General features: G+C 52.3%; 1 protein-coding gene across 1 annotated transcript in view; it reads left to right on the top strand.

The window, feature by feature from the left end:
* VAC14 (VAC14 component of PIKFYVE complex) overlaps nt 1–27,192 on the top strand; it is a 204,072-nt gene that overhangs the window by 122,518 nt on the left and 54,362 nt on the right. The gene's annotated exons all lie outside the window — the stretch shown is intronic.

The following is a 27,192-nucleotide window of genomic DNA, read 5'->3' as shown; positions in this document are numbered from 1 at the left end:
TTCAGAATTGATTCCTTAAGGACCTGCTCCATGATTTTTCCAGGGACTGAGGTGAGGCTGACTGGCCTGTAGTTCCCCGGATCCTCCTCCTTCCCTTTTTTAAAGATGGACACTACATTAGCCTTTTTCCAGTCATCCGGGACCTCCCCCGATCACCATGAGTTTTCAAAGATAATGGCTCTGCAATCACATCCGTCAACTCCTTTAGCACCCTCAGATCCAGTGCATCCGGCCTCATGGACTTGTGCTCATCCAGCTTTTCTAAAGAGTCCTGAACCCCTTCTTTCTCCACAGAGGGCTGGTCACCTTCTCCCCACGCTGTGCTGCCCAGTGCAGCAGACTGGGAGCTGACCTTGTTCGTGAACAGAACCCCAGGCCGGCAGCGGGCTGAGCGGGGCTGGCGGCCAGGACCCCGCCTGGCAGGGGCCGGCGGACGGAACCCCAGACTGGCAGCGGGCTGAGAGACTCATCCCGCTGCCGGCCTGGGGTTCCATCCGCCGGCCCCTGTAAATGTAAAATGTATTACTGGCACACGAAACCTTAAATTAATGAAGACTTGGCACACCACTTCTCAAAGGTTGCTGACCCCTGACCTACACGCATGCTAATAAGTTTACCAGAGATCACCCCAAGTCCTGCAAGGGCTCTAGCAGGTGATCAGTCTTTCAAACCTCACTGAGGTTTTTTTCTGTGGCCAGAAGTTTGTTCTTAACAGCTGTAAGTCACTCTTTTTTCCAGTTTGGGCCTCTGGGAACACATAATCAGCAGACAAAGGTCCCCTCCTCAGGGCGAAGTGTCAGAAGACAGAGTTCTTGCATAACTGGTGGGGCGGGGGGATGTCAGTTTCTTGCTCTGCCACACTTGCTGTGTAACCTTGGGCAAGTCACTTAGGGCTAGATGCACAAAGGGGGTTAAGCCACAGCTGTGCTGGGTTTTGGGGATCAAAATTTTGGATGTAGATACCTAAAGTCCTTAAGTTTCTGCTGGTAGAGCCCCCTTAGCACCAAAATGTGCTGCTGGGCATGGACACCTGGGCCCTTAGCTCACACCTGAACACCAGCAGGATCCTCAAACTAGGCGTTGCCCTGCCTGGCTCACCCGGGGGGCATGAGCCAATAGGTGTGCTCAGAAGCTGTCCCTTGATTGAGCCCCACCCACGCCAGAGGAAGAGGCGTGGTGGGCACTTGCCTGCGGTGTGGGCCGCCCAGCTTCCGTGTAGACCAGGCCTTAGATTGACAAGTTGACCAAACCTGTTAACCAAGATGTTGTGTTTAGAAAATGGGGCCGGGTGGGGCGGAGGTGTTCAAAAGCAACTGGCTTCTATGGTAGAAAAACATCTGATGCTTGCTGGGCAGAGGCAGGATGGAGCAGAGGAGCTCTTCCCTCTAAGCCGCATGTTAAATTGTTTTTCGTTCTGTCTGCAGAGCTTTCCCATGGCCATGCTCTCTCTGCTCTGGTGAGCATGGCCAGGAAGAGCCATGGCACTGCAACGCGGACAGGGGCCTCTGGAAACCAGCTGGCAAAGGGAGGAGTTTTTGTTGGAGTTAGAGGCTTTCGCTGACTCTTCAGGCTGGATCAAGGGAGAATTCCCCCGGGATTATAACAGACTGCATCCCCTCGTTTTTGTCATTACCCCCAAAGGGCAGGCAGTGGTCACACACAGTAACTCGGTATGTAGCAAGCTCAGAATCTTAGTATGCCCCATGCATAGAGAGGGTGCCCAGATCGAAACCCCTCAGCATTCTGGGGAAACACATCTGCATTGGACCCCTGTGGTGTGGGCCCTTCTATGATACTGGAAAGAATGCAGAATCCTCGTGCATTGGAATGAATTGGGGTCTAGGGATGAATATTGCCACCATTGCTTCCTTGTGGGAAGCTCTGCCAGTGCCCTTCAGTCCTGCATCCCCACCTGCTGTTCCAGTCCTCTCTCCCTCATGCAACTCTCCCAGGTCAGCAGCAGCAATGGACGTGCACAGCTCTCCCCAGGCACATCTGTTCTGTCCCACTACTGCTGCCTGCCGTTGCAACTCTGGGCCCCTTCGGAATGCTCTGCCACTTGTTGATTTGTTTGGCCATTTGGGGATGCACTCCAAGTCCCACTGGGATTTTAGGTTGAGAACATCAAACTCATGACATGCGCTAGATTTCCAGAGATTTGACCTGCTGTAACCTAGTCTTCTGAGTTAGGCTATGTCAACCCTTCCAGCCCTGTGCACAGCAACTCATTTTCCAGAGACCCCAGGAACCCTTTCACTGAAAATCCCCTCCAACGAGGCTTCCTCCTCTTTCCCACCCTCCATGGTAATGCATGCAGAACAAAACCCTGGTTTGTTTTCATGTGAACTGTTCCACTTGTACTGGGCAACGCGGGGAAAAAAAAAACCCCTAGCCTCTTTGATAAACTGTGATATGAACTCAGGCATAATCCAAACAGCTGTGATCTTTACAAGGGATGCTTCTGTGCTGGGAAGCAGGAAAGTCTGTGAAAATGCTCTGCGCTGCCTGCCAAGATGCTCTCTGGCCGACTGCCCTTTTTTTGCTTTAATGAACTGTGCATTCTCCCCCACCGCCCCGTTGTCTTGCAGAGAGGAGTAACCGGAGAGTTTTATTTTTATCTTTTTTCCTTTAAAAAAAATCCCCAACCCCAGTGTAATTTAGTTCAGTGAACTGTGGGGCTCCGAATGGCGCAATGTGCAGCCAGAAATGTACTTTGAGCTCTGACTTCCCTGCAGGACAGGACAGGGGGCGGCAGGATGGACAAAGTCTGAGCTAGGAATGTGTGGTCTGAATTCAGGGCAGTTGAAAACTGAGTGCATTGGGGCAGAGGCAGGGAGTCAGCTTAAAGGGCCACGCCACCAAGTTCAGACACAAATGTTCCCATAGTCCTGGGGTGTTTGGATGCAGAGTCTTGGTCCAGGCCTACCACTAGTTTAGACCTGCATGGTGGTCAATTCAGTTGCCAAGTCAGTCTTCTTTCCTCCGCATTCTTCGCCCCCTTTGATGGTCAGCATGACACTAATTTTCATAAGTGCACTTTATGTAAGAGTCATTAGTGCACTCGGTGGCCTGCTCGGTTTCCGTTGACTTGGCGGGGCCATTGGTGGTAATCCGTGCGTTGCATTGATGTAGTTGAAAGTTGGATTCATTTTTAATTGCTCTGCAAGATGACGTGGAAAAAACCTGCCTTTCATGCAGTAATTGGGGGACTACAGCTTTGCTAAACTGGTCAGTTCTGGCGATGAATGGATGTTCCTGTTAATCATCATGTCCAATTTATTATGGTAGCTGGTCAGGAGTCAGTTGGCTGATATCGTTCCATCCCCCTCTCCCCCTGCCCCCGCAAATTATCCTGCCAGACTTCTCTCCTCCAGCGGCCTCCATCCCGGCTCCCCAGCGCTAGCTCTTCCCTTTGCATCCATTGAATTCTAGCCCTGGTAACCGAAGACGAAGAGCAGTGTTCATTAAGTGGCACTGTCAGGACTGGCTCTTGCTGCCGGTGCACGTGCTGTTCTGAGTCTGCAAGGAGATGTCTTTGATGGAGCCTCTCAGAGTTTGATGGACTAGGTTAATTTGTGACAGGAATTAATTTTTATGATAAGAATGATCCCACTTCCCATCATGCAATGGGCTCAGCAGCTGAAGGCACAGGTGATCTGGTGTCTCGGCAGTTTTATGTATCAAATCCTTTGTGTGTAGGGGCAGCAGTGCTTCCTATTGGGGGTTTAATATGTGGCATGGATGCTGCCAGATTATTTCTGGAGAACCACGAGAAGGCTTTGGCTTCTGTTGGCCATGAGGTCAGTTTGGCGTCTTTCCTCATGCAGGGCCACTCGGAACCCCAAAGTGCCCTTGTGTTCTCATCTCTGCAATATCCTGCGTGGCCACGAGTGCATTGTAGAGTCGGAAGCTGTTACTCACGACCGGACTGCAGCTGAATATGGTTGCTTACACACAGCAAAAGCTTCATGAGCACGAGGGGCAGCTCAGTAGGGTTTGACCGTAGCATAAGAAATTTACTGTGTAAATGAAGCCAACCAGCCCTGCAAGCCGAGGGTGCAGAGAGAGATTTCTACAGGGGTTAGAGCTTGCACCAGGGACCTGTATTTAGGAAGCTGGATTCAAGCAGTCACTCTGTAACCTTCCTGCCCAAGGAGCCCAGCATCACTGCATAGTAGACCTTTTATTGTAGGGCTCCCCGGGCCCATAGCAATGAATGAAACTTGGAGACCTACATGCCCAACCTCTGGGGCTTTGGGACAGCTGCCACCACTGGCAGACTCCGAGAGGAGTGTAAGTAGGGGAACGAATGCGGAACCTCCAGCACCCCCTCTCTCAATAGTGCCCAGGGAATTGTGACTGGGTCCGTTTAAAAATACCTCCAGGGTGCTGTTGAAATTCGCTAACTGTCCTACATGCTCAAGTTGCTCTGTGACCCAGATTACTCCAAGCTGCCTGTAAGAACTGGATGTCTTTTCCTTGAGAAAAATGGAAAACACATGTGATCAACATCACTGGAATGGGCTGGGATTAATTAAATTCGGTGAGTGTGTGGAGGAGAGGAAGAGGAAGTGCTGGCTAGAAAAAAGAAACCTTGCGAAATATGCAAGAAGTTCTGTAAAGGGCAGCGTTCCTATTTGCGTGTTCTTAGTGAGGGGAAAGGGGGGGGGCAGTTCTTCCCAGTAGTTTTCCTAGCCCCCAGCGCTCGCTGCGTGGACTGCAGGAGTGGGTTGGGGAATTGGGATTCTTAGCCTGGAGAACTGAGAGGGAAGATAGAAAGAATTTGACTTGTCCCGAGGGACTGTGGCTAGAACACAGTTTCTGAACAACTGTTCTGACATGGTTCTTTGGCCCCATGGATCCTGTCTGGATAAACTGTGTTTGATTCACCTCTCATTCACACCAGTGTCACCCCATTGAGTTCAGTGACGTCACTGCGGTTTATACCAGTGCAGGGAGAGAATCGGGCCTATTGTAAAACAGTAGGATTGCTGGCCGCAGTGTCTACTCATAGCTCCCAAATGTGATTTAAAGCTACCTTGCAAAATTGTGCTCACCCAGGGCAAGTTAAATGATTGAACAAGGAAAGGCTTCTTTGATCCTCCCTTGTGTTAAGTGTGGGGGACCCAGTTGGCTCTGCTTAGCTTGGAAAATGTGCATGGGGGTGGGGGTTGCAGCAATGCTGAAAGGTCAGGATAGGTGGGGCCGAAGAAGTGAAGCATTAACTATTAAAGTACCAGAGACTAGTCTAACCTGCACCAGTCATGTGTCCTCCTCTGAGCTGCTGCAAATCTCAGGCACTTCCTGGCTTTGTATTCCCACCAGTGGAATGTCTAGTTACCGGCAGGAGCGGTGCCAGAGGTTTTGCCGCCCTAGGTGGCAGCGCTCCTCCTCTGAGCATTCGGCGGCGGGGGTCTTTCTGCTCCACGTCTTCAGGGCACTTTGGCGGCGGGTCCCGGAGCGAGTGAAGGACCCGCTGCTGAATTTCTGCCGAAGACCCGGAGCGGAAGGACCCCCCCCCCCGCCGCCGAATTTCCACCGAGGGCGGCGAAATGCCACCCCCCAAAATCCTGCCACCCTAGGCAACCGCCTAGGGTCGCCTAGTGGAAGCGCCGGCCCTGGTTACTGGGCAGCAGAGTGTACTGAAGAAGGGAGGGGAAATCAGTCTGGGAACAAGTTTGTCTTGCCTTGCTCTTGCATGGGGCTCCTGACTCACTGACCACGCTTTGTTCCAGGCCCCTAGGGCGAGGCTGTGCGGCCTGGTACCTCTGGAATCTCATTGACGATGCGCTCCCAAGGCATCAGTGTATCATCTGTTTTTTCACTCTGTGCCTCTTCAGCTCGGGATGCTGCCAGCGCTGGCTCGCTCTTGGCATTGCGTGGAGCGAGCCAGCAGCACACAGGAAAGAGGCTGCTGTTGTTGAGAGTGCAGCAGCATCCCCATTAGTCATATTTTCTGCGGGTTAGGGCTAGACTCTGGAGCTTTGCTCTGGGCCAAAACACAGCACAGGAAAGTCTCGCTGCAACCGCAAACTTCAGACCTTAGTGCAAAGTGTTCTGCCCCGACACACTGATCTTGTTTTGCTCCCCTCCTGCTCCTCCCACTTGTCCAGCAGGGGCCTCCTTTCTGTCCCTCTTCACAGTAGGTTGGCTTGTTGGTACAAGAGCCGTCCCTTCTCTGCTGCTCCTGTCTCGTCTAGCCTGCGTGGCTGTGCCGCTCTGACTCTCTTCCAGCTGAAACGGCGTCTCTCCCCCAGTGCAGTTTCCCATAGAACTCTGATGTGTTCGTGTGGTTGTATGAGAGAGCCTGGGGCAAATCAGACTGACCCTTCAGGCCATTGAAGCAGGGTTTGTGGGTAGAGCAGCCATGCTTGTGTCTGCATCGACTGCACGGTCTGAGGGGTCCACGTTGCCCTGAACAGGCTCGCAGGGCGGGTGATATTGAGGGCAGAAGGGCTCCGATCAATGAGTTCATGGAACTCTAGTGGTGCTGGCAGAGGGCTGGGTTGGCTGAGGGAGGATGGCTGGGCTGCAGGCTGGCCCTAGGTTGGACTGGTGGATTTCACACACTTCAGCTGTATAAAGTGATCATCGGCCTTCGTGCATAAACCTGCACTGTGTGATAAGCTACAGATGAGCTCAGCAGTATTGGGCTTGCAGTAATGTTTGCTTCTAAAACTCAATATTTTTCTTCAGCTGAACCTGTGGCTGGAGTTTGAAATGTGGTCTGGGGTCTTCTAGAAAAATCTCAAGTCTTGTTTTCTGATCTTTTCGAGAAGCTGTTCTAATCCTTGGCTCCGTTTTCTTCTCCCCACCCCAGCCCTGCAAAAGTGTGTACCGATTTAGAACATGTAAGGTATGTGTTCATGCATAGCAGTCTCTCAGAAATAATAATGCGCTAGTTACGCGGTCTCTGAGTAGTCGTTGATGTGATTTAGATCTTAACCAGGCTGTCTGGTTGACAAACCCCTTGTAGATTTACAGGGCAGCTCATAACCACTCCCAAAGCAGCTGGTGAGGTCTACCGGGGAAATGTGGGCAGGCCAAATACCTATTTCCAGCAACGAGTGTAGTGGCTGCACTGGAGCTGTTAGCTGGGGTAAACAAACATCTTTAAAAAATGGTAACTCTCGCTCTCTCTCGTCCATGGGTGTGGGAGCAATTCTGATCGTTCTATTAACATTATAGAACATGAGAAATTCATATTTGCAAGGCTCGGTAACAAGGATCTGTCATGCAGGGAAACTCAAACCTGCCCACCCTATCATTCTAAGCGACACGTGGGTGACAAGAACCCAAACTCCCTAGTGTCATGAGGAATGAGCCCCAGTTCTTCTTAGAGTGCTCATGTCAATTCCATTCTAGCGCCCATGTGCACAGTTCTCGGAGATTTCTGCACCCTCTTCAGCGCCTCAGCCGAAATGTCCGCAACTTTACGTCCCACTATGCACTGACCCAGCAGGCCCGGGACGATGCTGGCTTCGGTAGGGCAGTACTGCAGCCGCTAAGCTGTGAACTCCGAGCCCACCTCCGTGGATACTGGTTATGAGTCACCTACAATGGAATTGACGTGGGCAAGCACTCGAGAAGAAAAAACAGTTACTCACCTTTCGTAACTGTTGTTCGTCGAGATGTGTTGCTCATGTCCGTTCCATGACCCACCCTCCTGCCCCTATGTCAGAGTTGGCAGCAAGAAGGAACTGAGAGGGCGCAGGGCCGGCAGCACCTGATATACCGACACATGAGCGCAGCACTCCAGAGGGCGCCACAGCCGGCCCTATGGGTACCGGTAAGGCAGAAATCTCTGACAACTGTGCACACAGTGCACATGCACATACCTAACATGGAATGGACATGAGCAACACATCTCGAAGGACAACAGCTACGAGAAGGTAGGTCACCGGTTTTTTCCTTGAAGAGAAGTTTCAACACCTGACAGCCACAGCATATGGCCAGCCACAGCATATGAAGCAAAAGTAGGGACCGTTTCCAAGAGCCCATAAGCTAAAAGCTTGGCTAGAGACACTTGGTAAGATGCCTCTTTGGTATCAGGTGGAGAAGCAAGAGAACAAACGCTGGAGAGGGAGAACTGAAGATACTACAGTGGTAGCAGTCTGGCAACCTCACACAGAGTGCTACATAGGAGAGAATCATACTTAAGACAGGAGACTGGTTTATGGCAGTGGCTCTCAACCTTTCCAGACTACTGTACCCCTTTCAGGAGTCTGATTTGTCTTGTGCACCCCAAGTTTCACCTCACTTAAAAACTACTTGCTCACCAAATCAGACATAAAAATACAGAAGTGTCATAGCACAGTAGTACTGAAAATTGCTGACTTTCTCATTTTGACCATATAATTATCAAATCAATTGGAATATAAATATTGTACTAGTGTACTATACACTGAAACGTAAAGCAGTATAAACCAGTCATTGTCTGGATGAAATTTTAGCTTGTACTGACTTCACTACTAGTGCTTTTTATGTCACCTTTTGTAAAACTAGGCAAATCTCTAGATGAGTTGCTGTATCCCGGAAGAGCTCTGCGTATCCCCAGGGGTTACACGTACCCCAGTGGAGAACCACTGGTTTATGGTACTGCATGTGGAGTGCTGTTCCCTTGGGTTGTTCATCGGCAGTGGGAGTGGAATCTGGCACCTCTGGATCTTAATGCATGAGCCTCTCCTGTCTGAGCTCTGTTAGCCAAGGCTGTAGCTGGGTCATCAACTTGGGCTTCTGGCCCAGATGTGCCCAGCGAGCACCTCTGATACAGAGGATGAAGTCTGCAGAACTTTGTGTTTGGTGCCTGGTCTGGTACCCGTTGCAGTTGGTTCTGGCGATGGTGGTGACAGAGGAGTATTCTCAGTGCGGCTGGAAGTGTCGAGCTCCTGGCCGGGGACTCAAGCCTGACTAGCAGTGTAGAGTGAATTGTGAAATGCTGACCAGATTGTCAAACCAAACCCACTGTGTGAATGAGTGGGTGGGGATGGGGTGGGGGGGCATCCTGGGGGGAAGTGTGTGTGTGAGGGTGAAAGGGCCAGGGGTTATGGCACTAGCCTGGACCCAAGAACCCAGGCTTCAATTCCCTGCTCTGCCACAGACTTCCTGTGTGACCTTGGGCACATCACTTGGGGTCTCTGGGCCTTGGCTCCTCATCTGCACAATGGGGAGAGCAGGGCAGTGAGGAGCTCAGGGCAGAGGAGTACTTACAAGCTACATTGGCAGGGGTGGGAAGGCTGAGGCTGGTCCTTTCGTCACCCAAGCAGCGCCCCTCCCTGTTCACTCTCTGAACTGAGGAGCTGACGGAGGGGGGGCGTGTGACTGAGATGCAGTGTACACAGCCAGCCTGCTCTCTATCTTGCTGGCTCAGGTGCCCGGTCTCCATGCAACACTGATGTTTGGCTGATTCTCCTGGGCCCTGGCCTTGGGGACAATGTGCTGCCTTCCAGGACATGTGGTCACCCCACAAGTAAAGCCCCAAGTGCAGTGGAACCCTGGATAACCACTCCAGCCCTGTCCCTACAGCTTGACTGTACTCCAGCTTCCCTAGCTCACTGGCAGGTTAGCAAGGCCAGAAGCCTGGGACTAGCTGGTGGGGCTGGAGATGACTGTGCAGAAACGAGCGCTTGTTTCCAGCAGCAGGGCAGGGTTGTTTTCTAGTCAGGTCAGCAGTAGCGGTGGGCCTAGTGGCCGAGCATGAGGGAAATAACAGAGCTGAGGCGCGGAGCCTGTTGAATCTCGTGAGCAGGCCGGCGTGTTTGAATAATTCAGACTAGAGACGAGAGGAAGGCGAACGCCATCTTGCTTTGACGCTAGGAAAGCTGATTTCTGAAGGGATGCTACGTTCCCCAGAACCCTGATTGGTGCTCGAGGGGCAGGAGTCAGGACATGCCTGAGACACACATGAGAATGATCTAAGAAGTAGGCTGGGTGTAAAATTTACCCCCATTGAGTCTGAGCTGGGAAAAGGGCAGCGGAGGCCAGTGTGGTTGAGTACAGGCATGTGAGAAGCCAGCATTGAAGCAGAAGGGTTTTAACGCATTGAAACCTTAAGGCTTTTGAGCGGAAGGATGGAAGCTGAGTAAACTCCACTCCCTTCCCTGATCCTGTTCCACCTCCTCTGTAAACACTGTAAACACCCGTCGTACTGGCTGACTGCTTGGGTTCTGCGGGGAGCTAGCCTGATCAGCGGGCCAGTTGGCTCTGGAATGGGACATGCTGGAGCTAGTGCATCCCCTTTCGGAGCCGGTCAGCCAGCGTGCTCATCACTGCACTTCGGCTTGGGAAACCCAGAGCCCGCCTGGGCTCTAGGGCTGGGAAGCCAGAAAGCAGCCTGCCCCCGGTGCCAGCTCTTCTTGAAGAAGTTGGGCTGCAGCAAGCTGCAGTGCTGGGGGTTTCTGAGCCTTCTCCCCTGGCTGGTATCCAAGACGCAGCTTTGTCTGTCAGTTCAGTCCGGTCTCCACTGTCAGCTGGTTCTGACTCAGCTTGGTCCATCCCTTTAGCAAACTGCCCTCTGGTTTTGTATCCCGTGTCATTTTCCTGGTCCATCCGTGCGTTGTCCAGTAATATGTCTCTTAGCCCTTGAAAGCACGTAATGCCCTTCTCCTCCACCAGCTGCCTTCCAGACATCGCTGGCATTGGCATGGAAGAGTTTCCTTGGCTGTGCAGTTTCCTGATCCCCTCATTCCCTCCTTCAGTGCAGCCATTACCTTAAAAACTAGGCTTGCTCCCTTCTGTTCTCTCCTCAGACTTGAAAATCTCACCAGGCTAATTGTCCACCTTAGCAGCTGAGCTCTGAGAGAGGGGAAGGATGGTCCAGTGGTTAGAGTGCTAGCCTGGGTCTTGAGAGACCTGGATTCAATTCCCTGCTCTGTCACAGATTTCCTGGGTGATCTTGGGCAAGTCACTTAGTCTCACTGAGCCTCAGTTCCCCACCTGTACAATGGGGATATTTCCCTATGGAGAAAGTAAATAAGGAAGTATTATTTACTCCTTCTCATAACACAAGAACTAGGTGTCCCCAAAGGAAATAGATAGGTAGCAGGTTTAAAACAAACAAAAGGAAGTAGTTCTTCACACAATGCACGGTCAGCCTGTGGACCTCTTTGCCAGAGGATGTTGTGAAGGCCAAGAGTCTAACAGGGTACAAAAAAGAACTAGCTAAATTCATGGAGGCTAGGTCCATCAATGGCTATTAGCCAGGATGGGCAGGGATGGTGCCCCTAGCCTCTGTTTGCCGGAAGCTGGGAATGGGCGACAGGGGATGGATCACTTGGTTATCTGTTCTGTTAATTCCTTCTGGGGCACATGGCATTGGTCAGAATACTGGGCTAGATGGACCTTTGGTCTGATGCAGTATGGCCGTTGTTATGTATTTCACAGGGGTGCTACAGGGATAAATATTGAAAGATGGTGATGTGCTCACATATTATGGTAATAAGGCCCAAACGAGCTTATGATAGCTAGCCTTTAACTCCCCAATGGGTGAGTTGGAGAATCTCTCCTGTGACACTGAGGCCTTGGCTACACTTGCCGATTTACAGCGCTGTGAGTTAAACCTGACTTCGTGCAGCTGAGTAGGGAAAGCGCTGCACTCTGTCCACACTGAGAGCTGCCCAGCGCACTGTCGTGGCCACATTTGCGGCAATTGCAGCGCTGTTGGGAGCGGTGCATTATGGGCAGCTATCCCACAGAGCACCTTTTCCCATTCTGGCGCCGTGGGTTGTGGGAAGGGGGCGTGGGTGCGGGGGATTCTGGGTCCTGTCCCAATGCCCCGTGATGCATCGCTTCGCATCCCAGAAATCCCTTTGTTTCTGTCCACCTTTGGCGCCATCTTTCAACGGTTTCAGAGTGCAGCGCGATCTGTCTGCGGGAAATGGAGTCCGAACTGCTGAGGCGTATGCTGACGAGTCTCGCCAGCACGTCACGTTTGACTGTCGAACTATTCCTTAAGATCCAAAGTGACAGTGAGAGTGAGGGTGAGGAGTCCGACGATGCTATCGAGCCGCGTAACGCGTACGATACGAAATTGCTTGTGGCATTCACGGACATGCTCAGCACCGTGGAACGCCGCTTTTGGGCTTGGGAAACAAGCACTGAGTGGTGGGATCACATCGTCATGGAAGTCTGGGATGACGAGCAGTGGCTGCAGAACGTTCGGATGAGAAAAGCCACTTTCATGGGACTGTGTGAGGAGCTCGCCCCCACCCTGCGGCGCAAGGACACGAGATTGAGAGCTGCCCTGCCAGTGGAGAAGCGGGTGGCTATTTCAATCTGGAAGCTGGCAACTCCAGACAGCTACCGGTCGGTCGCAAACCAGTTTGGAGTGGGAAAGTCGACCGTTAGAATCGTGTTGATGCAAGTTTGCAAGGCCATTAATCGCATCCTACTCAGAAGAACCGTGACTCTGGGTAACGTGCAGGAAATAGTGGATGGCTTTGCACAAATGGGGTTCCCTAACTGTGGAGGGGCGATAGATGGGACGCACATTCCTATTCTGGCACCACCCCACCTAGGATCCGAGTATGTTAATCGGAAGGGGTATTTCTCTATGGTTCTCCAGGCGCTTGTGGATCACCGTGGGCGTTTCATTGACATTAACACAGGCTGGCCCGGAAAGGTGCATGATGCACGCATCTTTCGGAACACTTGGCTGTTCAGGAAGATGCAGGCCGGGACTTTTTTCCCAGAGCAGAAAATCATGGTAGGGGAAGTTGAAATGCCCATTGTGATCCTTGGAGATCCCGCTTACCCGTTAATGCCGTGGCTCATGAAACCCTACACAGGGAGACTTGACAGCAGCAAGGAACGGTTCAACTACAGGCTGAGCCGGTGCCGAATGACTGTGGAGTGTGCCTTTGGCCGTTTAAAGGGCCGCTGGCGATCTCTGTATGGGAAGCTGGACTTGGCCGAAAGCAGCATCCCCGCGGTTATATCCGCGTGCTGTGCCCTCCATAATATTTGTGAAGGGAAGGGTGAAAGCTTCACTCAGGCATGGACCTCCGAGGTTCAACATTTGGAGGCTGAATTTGCACAGCCAGAGAGCAGGGCTATTACAGGGGCCCAGCGTGGGGCTGCAAGGATTAGGGATGCCTTGAGGGAGCAATTTGAGGCTGAAAACCAGCAGTGATATCTGGTGCCCTGCACAGAAGTGAAGTGCAGTAGTTCCAATCTTTAGGAATCAGTGTCTGCTTAGCAGACAAGCAGACTTGCAGTGCCTGTTTAGTTCCTGGGCTAAGGAGTCTTTTACTTTATGCAATAATAAAGAATGTTTTCAAAGCCAAAGAATCCATTTATTGAAAAGAGAAAAAAATTATTTATTGAAAAGAAAAAAAAATTATTTATTGAAAAGAAACAAGGGGGTGGAGTGGGGAACGGTACAATCACAGATTCGCGTATGTCCTGTCTGGTGTGCTGTGCAGTGAGTGCTGCACTTCAGGACAGCTATACTGCATGGTGATGGGGGTTGAGTGCAGAGGGCAAGGGTCGTGGTTTTCAGGGCTGGGTGTGAAGATACTGGTGTTGGAGGCAGCGGGTGGCGTGAACAACACAGAAGTTGGGGAAAGTGGGTTGGAGGTGACAGTGGGGCACAACGGAAAGAGTTTTGGGACAAGGGCTGTAGGGGAGGGTGGCGTTTGCGTTTGCGGTACTGCTCCTCTTTCTGCATGGCTACCAGCTCCTGGATAGCATCTGCTTGGCGCTCCAGGATGCTTATGAGCCTATCAGTGCTTTGCTGCCGGTGCGCGGTGCTTTGCCGCCGGTGCGCTGCATTTTCCTGGCGGATCCTGCTTTCTCTCTCCCTCCAGTCCTGTGCTTTCGCATTCTCTTTAATAGATTGCCGCATCACTTCTTGCAGCATGTCTTCTTTGCTTTTTCGCGGTCTCTTCCTGAGTCTTTGCAGTCTCTGAGCAGGCGATAAGAGGGACGGCTGAGGTCTCAAGGTTGATGCAGCTGTATAGGCAAAATGCAACATTTAACAGAGGCAGCATTGTTCATACCAGACAGAGTAATGATCCCCCCCCACACTTAAGGAGTAGAAAACACACAGGGTCTACACAATAGCATAATTTTCCCGTCCGAAACAGAGCACACATATCCCACGGGAGCCTCAAAATGGTGAGTAAGGGGGACTGATTGTTTCAGGGCTGCACTGTCCTCTGGGTTTCTGTGCCTTGGGGAGAGCCAACAGCTTCAGGGGGCACCTACATTGAACACTGTCCCAACATTTTCCACAGGAGTTCGTCCTGGATGATATCTCGCTGCTGAGGGTGACCTGGGAAGCAAGGGAGGGTATTCTACTGCAATGCGGCTTCCGCCCTGGCCCATATGCAGCTTGCCTGTGTGCAGCAATGGTCCCCCCGCCCCTCGCGGCACAGTGGCGCGGACACGTTAGCCTGGCTGGGACAAGGACCACGGCGGCTCTCCCGATAAACCTGCGCAAACGCATTGCACACGTTCTGGATGAGACATTCGAGATTACCGAGGCTGATTACCGCGATGTGATAAACCACATCAATGCACTATTCCGCATCTAGGCATGCATGCCTAACCCTCCTCTCCCAAAGAGCCCGCACCGAAAAAATTCCTTCCCGAAAAAAAAACCCGCTTACCGGGAACCTGCTCTTCTGTTTGTCCTCCACCAAGTACCGGCCGCTGCGACTGGCTACCTTCCTCCTGGCTCGAGAAGAGCTCCTGGCTGCATGGCTCCAGGGATTCCGGGGTGTCTCCATCAGGCCCACCACCATCACTCCCGTTTTCCTCCTCCTCCTCCTCTTCCTCCTCCCCCCCCCACACCGGCTCTGAAGTGTCCATGGTGGTGCTCGGAGTGGAGGTGGGGTTAACCCCAAGTATCGCATCCAGCTCTTTTGTAGAATCGGCAGGTCACGGGGGGAGCACCCGAGCGGCCGTTTGCATCGCGGGCTTTGCGGTAGGCACTCCGCAGCTCCTTCACTTTAATCCTGCACTGCAGGGCGTCCCGGTCATGGCCCCTTTCCATCATGTCCTTTGATACCTTCCCGAAGGTATCGTAATTCCTACGGCTGGAGCGCAGCTGGGACTGTACAGCTTCCTCCCCCCAAACACTGATGAGGTCCAGCAACTCGCCATTGCTCCATGCTGGGGCTCGCTTGGGGAATGTAAAGGGTCGGTCACATGGTTGGTTACCTGAGGCCAGGGCAGTAGAGTTTGAACTGATGACCAGAATGGCTAGAACAGGCATTGTGGGATACTGCCGAATAATTCTGGAGGCCATTCACAGCGCATTGGGCGGCCACACTGGCGCCGCAGCGCTGCAGCGGCAGCGCTGCACTCGCTATTCCTCTCGGAGAGGTGGAGTACATGCAGCTCTGCAACCACGGAGATACAGCGCTGCAAATGCCTTGCCAGTGTGGACGGGGAGTGAGTTACAGCGCTGGGGACGGCTTTACAGCGCTGCAACTCGCAAGTGTAGCCAAGGCCTAAGGCCTTGTCTGCACTAGTGGGGGAAGGGGGGCGTGTAGGGTCCACTTACGTACCCCTCGCAGTGAAAAGTAGGCTGGGCCCACATTGCAGTGTGTAGCTTTGCACAGCAGTGACAGGCTCTGGCCGGGGGAGGCCGTGGGAAAAGACTTAGGCAGTAGGCAGCTGTGCTGAGCCGTTCCCTGCACTGGAGGAGGCAGTGGCATGCGACACTGCTAAAGATAGTAGTGTAGGTGTGAGAGGCTCTGCTTGGGCGTGTAGAGCCACATAGACCCTAACAGAGGGTCCTGTGGCACCTTTAAGACTAACAGAAGTATTGGGAGCATAAGCTTTCGTGGGTAAGAACCTTACTTCTTCAGATGCAAGTAATGGAAATCTCCAGAGGCAGGTATAAATCAGTATGGAGATAAGGAGGTTAGTTCAGTCAGGGAGGGTGAGGTGCTCTGCTAGCAGTTGAGGTGTGAACACCAAGGGAGGAGAAACTGCTTCTGTAGTTGGATAGCCATTCACAGTCTTTGTTTAATCCTGATCTGATGGTGTCAAATTTGCAAATGAACTGGAGCTCAGCAGTTTCTCTTTGGAGTCTGGTCCTGAAGTTTTTTTGCTGTAAGATGGCTACCTTTACATCTGCTATTGTGTGGCCAGGGAGGTTGAAGTGTTCTCCTACAGGTTTTTGTATATTGCCATTCCTGATATCTGACTTGTGTCCATTTATCCTCTTGCGTAGTGACTGTCCAGTTTGGCCAATGTACATAGCAGAGGGGCATTGCTGGCACATGATGGCATATATAACATTGGTGGACGTGCAGGTGAATGAGCCGGTGATGTTGTAGCTGATCTGGTTAGGTCCTGTGATGGTGTTGCTGGTGTAGATATGTGGGCAGAGTTGGCATCGAGGTTTGTTGCATGGGTTGGTTCCTGAGTTAGAGTTATGGTGCGGTGCGTGGTTGCTGGTGAGAATATGCTTAAGGTTGGCGGGTTGTCTGTGGGCGAGGACTGGCCTGCCTCCCAAGGTCTGTGAAAGTGAGGGATCATTGTCCAGGATGGGTTGTAGATCACTGATGATGCATTGGAGAGGTTTAAGCTGAGGACTGTAGGTGATGGCCAGTGGAGTTCTGTTGGTTTCTTTTTTGGGCCTGTCTTGTAGCAGGAGGCTTCTGGGTACACGTCTGGCTCTGTTGATTTGTTTCTTTATTTCCTTGTGTGGGTATCGTAGTTTTGAGAATGCTTGGTGAAGATCTTGTAGGTGTTGGTCTCTGTCTGAGGAGTTGGAGCAGATGCGGTTGTACCTCAGTGCTTGGCTGTAGACGATGCATCTGAAGAAGTGAGGTTCTTACCCACGAAAGCTTATGCTCCCAATACTTCTGTTAGTCTTAAAGGTGCCACAGGACCCTCTGTTGCTTTTCACAGATTCAGACTAACACGGCTACCCCTCTGATAATAGACCCTAACGTTCTGCCATGTTGTCACTCGTCTGAGCAGTGCCTCGCCGGCTGCACTGCCATTTCTACCTGTGCTGGGGGCATGCAGTGTACGTGCTCTAGACGCCACCGTAAACACAGACGGAGCCTCCCTCTACTCCAGAAATCCTGGTTGCTCGATAAAAATCCCCAAATTTTTGGCCAGTGCCAACTGTTTCCTTGCGTCCCACTCGGGTCCTGCTCACTTCTGCCACTGATCAGTAAGGAACTAAAATGTACCAACTTTACACCTCCTTTGTTGTCTTTCAAGTACAGCCTCGTGCCTTATCCCAGTCTGCACAGTGGCTGATGTCCCATCTCCTGACTAACCCTCCCCATATGTCCTTGGAAGGCCTATTACTGCTGCTAGCCACCACGAGGGAGTTAGGCAGACTTAGTCTATAGCTGATTATAGCCAAAGTGCACCACTAAACAGTATGCTCTCCTCCCATCAAAGTCTTTCACCCGCCTTTGCCTGGGCTCCCCTTGTTTACCAGCTCATCTTCCATGATTACGCAGTAGCTGGAATCTCCTGGACACTGCCTCTCATTCATCAGCTCATTCATCAGAGTGCAAAGGCACTCCCTCCCCTTGGTTGCTGCCCTCTGTCATGCTATTCTCCTGAACGCTGTATCCGACACGCTCCCCTGCAGCTCACGCAGGTGGGGTCTCGCTCTCGCAATCAGAACGGCATTGGCAATGGACAATTCCCCCTCGATACTGCTGTAAGATCTCTGCAACCCACACTCAGTCTTCTTCCTGGCTAGCGCCAGCCCTGGCCATGAAAGGCACTGCACTGTTCCCATTGCCAAAGTCCCCAGCCTCGGGTAGAACTGATAACTGATGCCAAGGACAGTTTGCTTCACTTTCCAATTCCCTGAATACTTTGTGTCAGATTTCGTCCTGCCACTCTGAATCTCTCGCTCCCCTCCCAGAATTCCTTCGCTGGCTTCCTCTTTCCTCATCAACGTTAAATTCGCCTCCTCCCTTCAAGCTGGCGTAAGAGATGGACCTGAGCCAGAACGTAGGGGAAGGTTGGAGCCAGATCAGAGCTGTGCATCTCAGGCCTGACGCTGCTCTGTCCTACCCTTGCTTCCAAATCTGCTTTCATTCCTCTCCTGTGCTGCAAGTCCGGAGCTCTGTCCAGCCCTGTCATAGTGTTTCCTTTGTCTATCTCCTGCCCACGTCTTCGTGTCATTCATGCCTTTCTCTTTGCCTTCTGAGGTTGTCTAGTCTAGAGTACGTCTACACAGCCTGCGGCAGGCAGCCTCTGGGCCTGGGTTGCTCAAAATAGCTGTGCAGACAACACGTTAAATTGCAGTCAAGGCTCTGAAGCCTCCCCCCCCGAGCCTGAGCCCCCGGCCTAGCCGCAGCATCTGCCCAGCTAGTTTTAGTGTTGGGCTCAGGGCTCGCTGCTGGGGTGGGGCAGCCACACTCGTAGGGTGCCAGGTGGCCCCTCTCCTCAAACCCCTCCTTAAAAGTCACTCCCCTGGCTTCACCTTCCACCACATCTCCCCTCCCCCACACTATCTGCTTCCAGTCTGACCTCTTCCAGCGCTGGGCTCCCATGCTGTCCTCAAGTCCCTTTTCCAGCGAGTAGCCGGCATGGCGCCACCATGCACCTCTCCTGAGCTTTAATGTCAAGGGCATTTCAATTCTTCACGCTGATCAGTGCCTCTTGCTGCTTGAACTTTAATCCTGCTGGCCTAAGCAGAACATGTGCAATTCCCCCTGAACTGGAGTTCACTGGCTTAAAAGCCAGCCCAAACACAAGGTTACTACGGGAGTGCGACTGAAAATGGAGGAGATGGTCTTCATGTTAGCCCCTTCATGGGAGCCCCCGCTATTTCCCTGCTGGGCTCAAGATGAGAAAATGGAACTCTTCCCCGGCTTTGTGAATACACTGATTCTGTGCCCACGCTGCCTAAGGAAAGCAGTCTGCTCCTCGCTCAGCAAGGGCAGTGGGGCGTTCTCTTAAAAACCAGGACAGCCCCAAGATTGTGCTGAGTGCATTGACAGCTAGACCTTGGCCCCTTCCCTCTGCAAAATTAAGTCCTTGGCCCTTCTCATGCTGCCTCCAGCAACCCCCTTTCAGACACACCCCTCCAACTGGATAAACAGCTGAGTAGGAGCTGTCGTTACCCTGGCTTGCAGCCAGCTCCGAACCTAGTTTATTTGTAATGGAAGAAATTGTATGGGTGGAAATAAGGAGCTTGTCAGTTTCCTTGACAACTAGGCCACAGCTGTCAGCCTGAAAGGAGAGCATCCGTCTCCAAGGAGAAACCTACCACGAGCTGCTGCTGCTTAACCCTCTGAAGTACCGGTAACGCCCTCGTGCCGTGGAGCGAGGGAGGAGCTTGCACGGTGACTGCAGCACTAACTTGAGTTAAAAGGTGTACGGAGGATGATGCATCATTGAAGCCATCCCAGTTCGCAGGGATGGTCCAAGGCGTTTGGGACGTTATGAGCATTCAGGGAGCTGAATTGCACGTGAGTCAGGGGCCTCTGGGCATGTTGTTCTGGGCCTAGGATTCAGCCTCAAAGGCACGTGCTGTAATGTTGGGCATCTGTTCTTCCCTCTTGAGGCTAGACCGCTGAAAAGCACAGGGTGGCATGTCCTGCTCGGTGGAACCTGCAGCCCCTCTGAATTACAACGCAAGCTGAAAAGTGCCTCTCCATTTTCAGTGGGAAGATTGGCGCGGCTTGGCTTTCCCTAGCTGTGTGTTGAGGTCATGACACCTGCAGGCCTTTCACCTTTTTCCCTTCACAGCGACCTTGTAAGAACGCCGAGGGGTTCTCAGTAACATAAAGTCTGAAAATCCTGTCCCCTCAGTCGGGGACAGATATTGCTGAGTTCAGACCCCGGCTTGCTGTGTGAAGACATATGGTTAAAAAGCAGGGTGGTGACTCAAGCTCCCAACAGGGCTTGGAGGTAACAATTGTTTAGTTGTTGTTCTCTTTCAGATGAGTCTCCTGTAGAAACGTAGCCATTCCTACTGCTGCTTGCATGATCCCTGATTGCTGGTCATGATGTACTTCTGCCTTGGGTAACTTTGGTCATGTACCATTTCTGGTTTCTCCTTATTTATCGATGGTGTGGGGAGATTCGGGGCACAGCATTCCTGGGGGGCAGGAGGCGGCTTTGAATGCCTTTTCAATGTACTTAAATCTCAAGGCACCTCCCATGCCTGAGACTCTGCAAGGCTGCTCTAGCAGCTCATCAGTGCATTGGGCCTGATGGCCCCTCGCTGTATTTTAGCTCTTCTTGGTTTCCCTCCACTAATCCCTGAGAGCATCAGTAGCAGACGTTCCTCTCAGTCCCCTCTCCCTTTCCCTCTCCTTAATACGATGTGCTCGTTCCCTTTTCTGGGGCGTATTTAGCTGTGGTTATTTTGCTGGTCTCGCAATTATCTAGAGGTGTTGAATATCCAAACCCTTGTTTCATGGTAGCTTCTTGGGGGAGAGCTGCTGTGTGTTCGAGACGAACAAAGCGCCTACGTGGGCGTCCGTAAGGAATGGCGAACGCTCAAACATAGGAAGGACTTGGGATGGCTCAGCAGGCTAGCCAGCTTCCATTGGACTTTCAAGCCAGCATTTGTTAGCAGCCTGATACAGCATCTTCTCTGATCCCTGGCTCTCTTAGCCAAGAGGAACACAGCAACTTGCCTGACCTCCACTTAGCCCGTGTGCATACACTGCTGGGAATTATCCCGGAGGTATTGGACTGACACTGCAAAGCACATGTTCAACTAGGTCTTCCATGAAGGAATGCCTGATCCTTCTTTCTCAAATACTAAAACAAGCTGCTGCCTCCTTCGAGCTTTGACTCTCATTGGAGCCTGGCCCCGGGCGATCAGTTTGCAAAGGCAGAAAAGCAGTGCTTTGAGCCCCAGCTCTGCCGCGTGGTTCATTCCAATGCATGCAGTGGGGAGCTTCTCGGGCCGCAGATGACCCGCGGGCCGGGACTTTGAGACCCCTGATCTAGATGCAGAGTCATGGGGTTGTCAGAGGGGTCAGAAATGGCTACAATCCTCTCCAGCCCCAAAACATTAAAATGGGCCCATCAGCTGGCTCCCTGGGTGCACATGGTAAGAGTGAAGAGTGCCCCGTAACTAGGAACCGCATGCTGATGCAGGCAGCAGTCGAAGTGAACACTGGGATGCGGTAAAAGCTGTCCTGTGTAGGAGGTGCTGTGTTATGAAGTGTGTGCAGCAGGGTTCCCTCTAGTTTTCCCCACCCATGTGCAGAATGAATTCTGTTCTCTGCACCAATATAGAGGTGGTGTGTGCACATCACCTTCATATTAGTGCACATAACACAATTGATGTGGTGGGGGTGGGGCTCAGGGCTAGGGCAGAGATTGGGGCGCAGGGGTGCGGGCTCTGGGGTGGGGCCAGAGATGAGGGGTTTGGGGTGCAAGAGGACTCCCCACAGCAGCACCTGTACTGGGGGGGAGAGGCGCCTCTCCCAGCTGCGGCAGGTCCGGGCGGGGCTGCGTTCCGGCTGCCCCTCCCCTAGCCAATAGCACTTGGGAGTTCTCCGGTGGGATCTGCCATGCTTTGTAGTATCCTTCATTCTGCAGCCAGCAAGCGTGTCCTGGAGCATTGAACGCCCTGCCATCTCCTAGCGCTCCGTGAGCAGGGGCCCTGGACTTGAGCTCCCTTCAGCTCTGCCACTGGGCGAACCACCTCTAATAGCACACGGTCCGAGTCGTGTGCTTCGTTTTTTGCATTGACACTGCAAGTGGGAGCTTGCGAGCAGTGCACTTTTAAGCAGACTCAGCAAGGATAAATTGCAAAATAACAAACATCCGACCAAAGCTATTTTGCAATTGCAGTCCTCCTCCCCCTTTCCCCTCCCCAGCATGCAGTGCGGATGTGTGCCTTCCACTTCAGCTAAACGCTATCGCTATATATAGGCTTGGAAGGATTCGATTTTTATTGGTAAACATCCATAAATGTCAGTTTCATTGTACACAAGCAAACCTATGAAAAAATATTTCCAGGGATGATGATCAAAATTTACAGATAGGCAAAGTAAGTTCTTAAGCTGCATTTTTCTTGTTCCAGTTTAAGGATATTTACTTTGTGTATTTTGACATGTGATGTTGACAATTTGTTTTAATAGTTATAAAGCTTTAATTTTTTGAATCTCAACATTGGCTGTCATTAAATAATTGTCTGACACCCCCGCCCCCCCCCCCCCCCCGTAATTTCACGCAATTGTGAAAATTTAAATTGATCTAAAAAGCTGAAAAATAAACATTGATGATATCAAGAAATTCAACAAAAATAAACACTGAGTTCTGCCAACCCTCTCTCTCTCTCTCTCTCTCTCTCTCTGCTGCAGATAGCTGTTCTCTACGAATCCCTCGCTCGGGTGTAGCACTTCTTATCAGTAGATCTCAAAGCCCTTAAAAAAGGAGGTCAGTATCATTATCCCCATTTTACATTGGGGGAAACTGAGATCTGGGGAGCACAGAAGGGTTGTCCAAGGTCACTCAGCAGGCTAGTGGTGGAGTCGGGAATAGAACCCATGTTTCTTGAGTCCAGGCCAGTGCTCTGTCCACTAGGCCCATACTGCCTCCTTTACAAGCTATCAAACTCAAGCAGGCATTAGCATGATTCCTTTCAAGTGTGTGTATTGCATTTCTGCAGCTCCTAAAGTGTTTTACAAGTAATGTACAGCGCCACTGAATTGCAGCCACATCTAGGCTGGGCAGGGGTAACCAGCTGCTGTAGAACATGTTGCTTAGCAGTGTGCAGCGATTGTTGGATAAAAACTCTGGGGTAAATATACTCCTATGAAGTGCCATCTAGTATGGGCATCCAGCAGATAGGACCTCCGTTTTTAAAGAAGATGCCCAAAAGACCATAGATGGAATTCAATTTCCGACATGGAAGAATTAAGAGCTAATTGGATCTGTCAGGATTTGAACCTATAGTTCTTTGATCTAGGTATTCCAAATGTTACATAGTACTAGGATCTCTAATCTGTCCCCCTCTGGTCTTAAATTTTAATCACTGCAAGCAAACTTGACATTGAGGGTCTCAAATTGGGCTTTACAGAACATTTGTTTGATCGCAAAGAGGAGCTTGGATGCCTGTAAAAGTAGCTAGAAATAAGGAGGAACCAAATGAGCTGCCTCCATCCACTGACTAGAGGTTAGTGCTATGAAGAAACAGAAAGTGCTTTCGGGGACTGGCGCTGCCATCTGGAGCATCCATGGGAGCAGGAGACCGGAGTTGCCAGCGGAAGAGGAATGTCGAGGGGAGAAGGAGCAGCATGTGCAGTGGAAAGGAGGAGGTCTGAATGCAAGGACAGGGAGATGCAGGGGAACAGAGAGAGGAGACTCGGTGATGTAGCCAATTCGTGCACTATGTGGTGAAATCATTAACCTTTTCCTAGAGTCACTTCTCTTGAAGCAATTGCCAAAGGCTTGTTCTGGCCAGGAAGAGATGATCCTGAAGAGGGAGCACCCCAGCACTGTCCCTATGTAAACTCAGCTCCCCAATCACTGGAGTCTCTGTGAAAGTGCTCTGAGGGGAGAGCAGCAGCCTCCTTGGTGGTGATTCTCTCCTCCTCGTTGTTCTCTTTTGGTCCTGGGGATCCCGGGTAGCACCGACTAGACTAGCGCGGCTTGTTCAGCAGCTCGGACGTTCATTGTTCCTCACAAGCAGATGCTGCATAGGAGGGTTCTCTCTCGTGCAGCAAAACCCCCCTCTGCGCGATGAGTTGAGCCAGCTGGGAGAACCTCTTTTCCCCGAGCCGTTGGGGCGCTGTCACCCGTGGGTGCAAATAGGGCTCTTCAGTGCTCACGGGGTCTCCACCCCCCATCAGGGAGTCCTGCTCCTCTCCACATCAGCCCGGCAGCTCCTGGCCTGGGCCCCCAGTGGAAAGACTCCCACGGATTTAGCTGGGGATTGCTTCCAGGCCCATCCCTCCCCCTTCCATTTGACAGCGATGGCATCAATCTCACAGAACTGAACCGGGCCCCTGGAGAGGCAAAGCTCTTTACATGCAAGCGAGGGCTGATGTATGGGCCTGCCATTAAGGGGCAGCTGGCTGGACGAAGTCCCCTCTCTAAGGATCTAAACCACCTCAGCAGCAGGCAGGCAGCAGTTGCTGCTGAAGAAGACCGGCAACTGCTTCGCAAAGCACCAGCCCTAAGATCCCCACCCAACGGATGGGGAGGACAAGCCACAGCTTGCTTCTCGCCCTCCCCCAGCCTAGTCAGAAGCCAGGACAGATCCCCACAGCATCCCCCTGCCTCCAAGGGGATGCCAGGCTGGGGGAAAACCTTTGTGGCCATGTGAGACCCTGAGCTGGGAGTGGCTAGCCCAGCAAGGAGTCTCACTGGCCTGCTGAGCTGCCATGCAGAGCCACTAGGGAGTGCCTCTCTGCTCCCTGCCAGCCCCTTCCCCTAAATCAGGGAGAGACGAGGGGGTCAGAGCCCTGACCACTGTCCTGAGGACTGGAGGGGGGGGGGGGGTGTCTGGAGAGACTCAACCAGTTTCCTTTCTGCTCCGTATTAGGAAAACCAGCTTCCTCTAAACCAGTGTTTCCCAAACTTGGGACGCTGCTTGTGTAGGGAAAGCCCCTGGCGGGCCGGGCCGGTTTGTTTACCTGCCACGTCCGCAGGTCTGGCCAATCGCAGCTCCCAGTGGCCGCGGTTCGCTGCTCCAGGCCAATGGGGGCTGCGGGAAGCGGTGCGGGCCGAGGGATGTACTGGCCGTGACTATTGTCCCGGGTGCACCGCTGAGCAGCGCGGTTTGTTCTCTTTCAGGTGGGGGAGGGGGAGGAAGTGCGTTTCTGCTGTCGCTGGCAGCTGTGGCAGGTGGCTAGGATCTGGCCCACCAGCAGCAGTCCCGTTGGAAGTCATCCGAGCAGGGTGCTGGTGAGGTTCATCCAAGGCGCATAAACGTCAACAGCCATGTGCTAAATGGCTGTTTCTGCCTGGACGTTGGCCACACGCTAGGGCATGTCAGGGGTCCTGGGCCGCAGGGAAAGGAGGTGCTGTGGGTGCTGGAAGGAGGGAGCTTCACTGCAGGCCCCAGTTCTCTGCTGGCGAGTGGGTTATGGACAGGGAGTGCGGGGAAATATTCCGGAGAGGAAAGTTCATCTTTCCTTCCTGAGCTCAGCTACCCACCTCTAAACTAGGGCTCCAGAGGAGACACTCACCGTTTCCCTTGATCATCTGCCTTTGATCGAACGCTTTTATTCTTAGTTAACCTGACACTGCAAAGAGTGAGGCGTAAGCTGTTAGAAGCCCAAGGGCTTAAATATCAAGGCATCAAAATGCTGCATTAACGAACAGAGGCACTGCCATGGTCCTGGATTCGATCACTGTCTGGCACCTAGTTTGATTTCTGTCCGTTCTGGGAGGTCCACAATGACTTCCTGCTCCTGGGGCCCCCCGGTGCCTCCTTGGCAAGGGCCCATTCATCCAGAGCACATTGCTCCTTTTGGGTGGGTCCCACTGTTACTCTTCCCATGCCCCAGTGAGTGTAGCACCCCTCTTCTGGATACTGTGCGGTGGGAGCTGGTGGTTCTTGTCCTGCCCTCTCGCTGGGTCCTTCCTGTGGCAGGTCCTGTCCTTGCCTCTCTTCCTGCTGCCCATTTGCCCCCTGGCCATTCCTGCTCACTGTCTAATTCTTCTGTTTCAATGCCTGTATGTAAGGGGGTAACAGTGCAGTGACATCAGTGGAGCTGGCCCTCTGGAACCTGAGCATGCTCTGCTCAGCATGTGGCACCCAGCTTGGACTAGGCATCTGTGCTCATTTGGGGAAGTGTCTAATGGGAGGCTCTCTTTAAAATGGCATGTTCCCCAAGAGGGGGTGGGGAATAGAGAGCTCTCTTCCCCCCCCCCCCCCCCCCTTTGTGGTAAAAGCACTAAAACGAGACCCCATTCTCTTTTCCTGGAACTTTAAAAGTGCACCTAGAAATCTACTATCTTGAGCACTATGAATTTTTAAAGCGGGAGCTGACAGGGTTGCCATGGTTTCCTTTGCCCCAAGGGGTGCGTTTCTGAGGATTGATGGAAATAAATAAAATAAAATGGAGAATTACAATTTTCCTACTTTAGTTGGGTGGGAAAAATCCTCTCTCCAGCTTCAGAGCTCTCTTGACTTCCTCTCTCTCTCCTCCCCTCGGTGTCCTAATTTTATCCTTGCTCACAGACCTGCTTCCTCTTCAAATTCCTAAAGGACCACAGCTGGTGATCAAAGCATGGATGCAGTGCGGACTGGCTGCAGAGACGGGGTCGCTCGTCCATATGTCACGTGGTGGGTTGCGCTGCTTGGGTGTCCCCCTTGGCGAGGCTAATGCATTAGAACAGCCACAACCCATCTCACATGGACCAGTTAGGAGGAAATGGTGCAGGGCTCTGCCCCTTTCTCTGATGCTGTGCAGAGCTGGTGGGAAGGGTGGTGAAAGGCTGCTGGAGGCGAGGTGGGGAGGCCACAGGAAGGAATTTGCAAAGCGAGGTCCAGCCAAATGGAATTAGTGCAGGAAGCACAGGGTGGGGAGGAAGCGGGGAGGGGAGCAGCCCTCCTTGAGGTGTGGCTTGAAGAACCCAGCTATGGAGACTGCTGCAGATACGCCGTGGGATAAGAGGGCGGGGGTCCGCTCTGAGAACAGACCGACTGTGCTCAAGTCACAGCTGCCAACTGTTGCAGAATGGGGGCAGGGTGGTTATTGAGAACAGAAAAGTGGAGATTGGATGGTGGAGCAAGAATGGCAGCAACAAACACTGGGTTCTTGCTGTCCTGGCGTGCATGGGACAAAGTGCGGTGTGTACATGGGGAGCTGTGCAGTTCAGCAGCTCGAACCCCGTTCTGTGTCCTGGGCTTGGCTCTGCTACTTGTAACCTTGGACAAGATGCTGCTTCTTCGAGTGCTTGCCCATGTCCATTCCATGGTAGGGGTGTGTGCTCGCCACATGCACTGGAAGTTTTTCCCTCAGTGCTATCCGTAGGGGACCGGCTCTGGCTCCCTCTAGAGTGGCGTGTGTATGCCATGGTATAAGGGGCGCTGCCAGGTCTCTCCCTCCCTCCCTCCGTTCCTTCTTACCGTCAGACGGTGCTGGAATGCCTCCTTGCTTTGGCAAGCTTGCTCCTCTCAACTGTGCCTCATTGTGAACTTTTTGTATATAGTTGTTAAAAACTTTGATAGTTCCCTTAGTATAAGCATTAGTGATAGTTTGTTACCCCCGGACAGGACTTAGCCTCGGGGCGGGCCATGCCCCAGTCCCCAGGCTTCAAACCTTGTGACTGTTG

This window comes from Emys orbicularis, chromosome 14 (assembly GCF_028017835.1).
Source record: "Emys orbicularis isolate rEmyOrb1 chromosome 14, rEmyOrb1.hap1, whole genome shotgun sequence".
NCBI classification, from domain to species: domain Eukaryota; kingdom Metazoa; phylum Chordata; order Testudines; family Emydidae; genus Emys; species Emys orbicularis.
This window is presented reverse-complemented; position numbering and strand designations above follow the sequence as displayed.